Source organism: Cynara cardunculus, assembly GCF_001531365.2.
Source record: "Cynara cardunculus var. scolymus isolate 2C chromosome LG 16, CcrdV1, whole genome shotgun sequence".
Taxonomy (NCBI): Eukaryota; Viridiplantae; Streptophyta; class Magnoliopsida; order Asterales; family Asteraceae; genus Cynara; species Cynara cardunculus.
Genome location: NC_037543.1, coordinates 17,764,628 through 17,767,259, shown reverse-complemented (window position 1 = coordinate 17,767,259; position 2,632 = coordinate 17,764,628).

Genomic DNA, 2,632 nt, shown 5'->3' with positions numbered 1-2,632 from the left:
TATGTATGTATGTATGTATGTATGTATGTATGTATGTATGTATGTATGTATGTATGTATGTATGTATGTATGTATGTATGTATGTATGTATGTAACTTTAAAGAAGTAACTAAATATAAAAAGTCTTATGATGTATGAATTTGATATGGAGGTGTAAGCTATAACATGTGTATGGTTGATTGTATGAGTATGAACCCAATCTACTTCCATACACCCTTTGCGTAACATATTATGTCTCCAACCTCTAATTTAAATTATCACTTTTTTATTTTATTTTCAAAATGTGTATTTTTTCTTTTTAATTTAAAATTCCCTTTGGGCCTGTATGTTTCAGATTTAAAAGCATATGAAGCTGGGCTCATTCTCCAAACCCAGAAGCCCACCCAAAAGAGTGCCTAAATTTTATTTTATTTTAATTAACCTGGATATTCAACCCGCTATGTGGACCGACTAATCTCATGACGACCACCTGTTTTGCAAATTTTGATCACTTTAAATAAATAACGCACGAGAATAAATGAAATCAAATAAATCTTATTTGAAAATTTTGCTTTTTCAAGTGTTTTTTCTTGTCATTTCTATAAAACTCCGTATGTTAACTTCTTACTCATGAGTTGTAACGAGGTTATACATTAAGAGGATTTGTTCTACATTCCGTTCTTAATTTGAAGTTTAATGGGTCAAGCGCATTCAAATCGATGCAAAAATGGTGGATTTCACCTAAAACGTCATTCCATCTTATGGCCATTCTATCTTATGACATCAAACAAGATTGTTATGTGATTACCTTTTTGTAGTTACGATAAATGGACTTGTGAATAACGACAAAACGCAAAAGTTTTATAATCTGCATCTTGTCCATTTCTTATGATGAATTATGTACGTTTTTTCAATTCTACGATTTAGCAACTAATCCTGATTTAAAACAAGAAATGTCTTTGATTCTCCCACCGAGTATCCAATTTCGACCCTCAATCTCTTAATTTAGAATCGGATTTTTATAGCTAGTGAGATGCAGATGTCTATACCACGATGAAAAAGGAAAGAAAAGAATGAGCTCGTGGGTTTATAATGTGTACATGACTACCACTTTTTATCCATGAAATACATAAAACATATCTGAATACAGAAAACATCATTGTATATTTATGGTTTTTTCAATTACATATCTGAATAACAAATTTATTAAATGTTTATATATGATTATATCAGTTATACAACTTCTATTTAATTTAATCAAATCAGTTAACATATATCATCCATTAAGATCCACGAATAACAATCTATTTATTATATTAATCTTTTCATTATTCTATTGTCTCAGAAGCTGTTTGGCAACTGCTGATTGGTTTGTTGCAAAATGATTAAAAAGCTCTATTGATATAGTGCAAAATGAAATATGATTGTTTGGTAATTGTTTACAACAAAATTAGGGCGTTGAATGGTTAAGAGAGGCTCATGATACAAAATCATTCAGAAGGTTTTTAAACCATTAAGAGACAAACATTTTTTTTTACAAACAAGATTTGCCTCATAACAATTTAGAGGTTGCCTCTTAATTGAACTATTAAGAGGTAAACAAACAATCCCTCAGTCTAATCAATTATGTCATTTATTTGATTAAAGTTATATAATTAATATGATTATTACAAAAATGAAATTACATTTTACAATCAATTCCACTCAACTGTAACTCAATCATAATTAAGTGTCGATAATAAATAACATACTATTAAAATTATTCAAATATTATCTTGCGTATAGCATTTCATCATGTTTATTTTGTCTAGCTAACATCAAAAACTATATGTATTATACAATAAGCCTAAAACCTATTAAGACATAGTTTTCAAGCTACAATCAAAACATACTTTTATCTTGTATAAACCACTTGATACTATTTAGGAGTTGTTTGTTTGCCTCTTAATAGTTCCATTAAGCGGCAACCTTTGAATCGTTAAGAGATGAATCTTGTTTGACAAAAAAAAAAGTCTGTCTCTTAATGGTTCTAAAATCCTCTGAATGATTTTGTATCCTGAATCTCCCTTAACCATTAAGAGCCCTAATTTTATTGTACACAATTACCAAACAGTTATATTTCATTTTGCACTATACCATGAGAGCCTCTTAATCCTTCTGACCACTTAATCATTCTGCATCAAACCATTCAACAATTGTCAAACAACAACTTGAACAAATATTAAAAATAGAACCAAATTTTATGATCTCAACATGTGGTGGTTCATGTGCACAATAAGGCAACTGAATCCACTCAATAATACATAAGTGACTCCCTACTCACATGTAGTAAATAAATGTGACTTCTGGCTAATAATGCACGCCACGTCTTTATGAGCATTCATATATGCATAATTAATTGACCCTAACATGTTCTGTAAATGTTTGATATCGTTTTATAAGCTTAAGTTTATTAGATCAGATAACTGTGAATTATATATTTAAATGTTATAGTAAGTTTATGGTTTTTAACAAGTTTTTTAAAATAATTTTGAAATAAATCATCCTATTATTACTTTTTATATGAAATTATCTGAAAAATGCCTTATAATATCAAGTGTCCTATAAAAATATCATAATAAGCGTAACCCCATGGGGGCCTTTGGGGGCCATC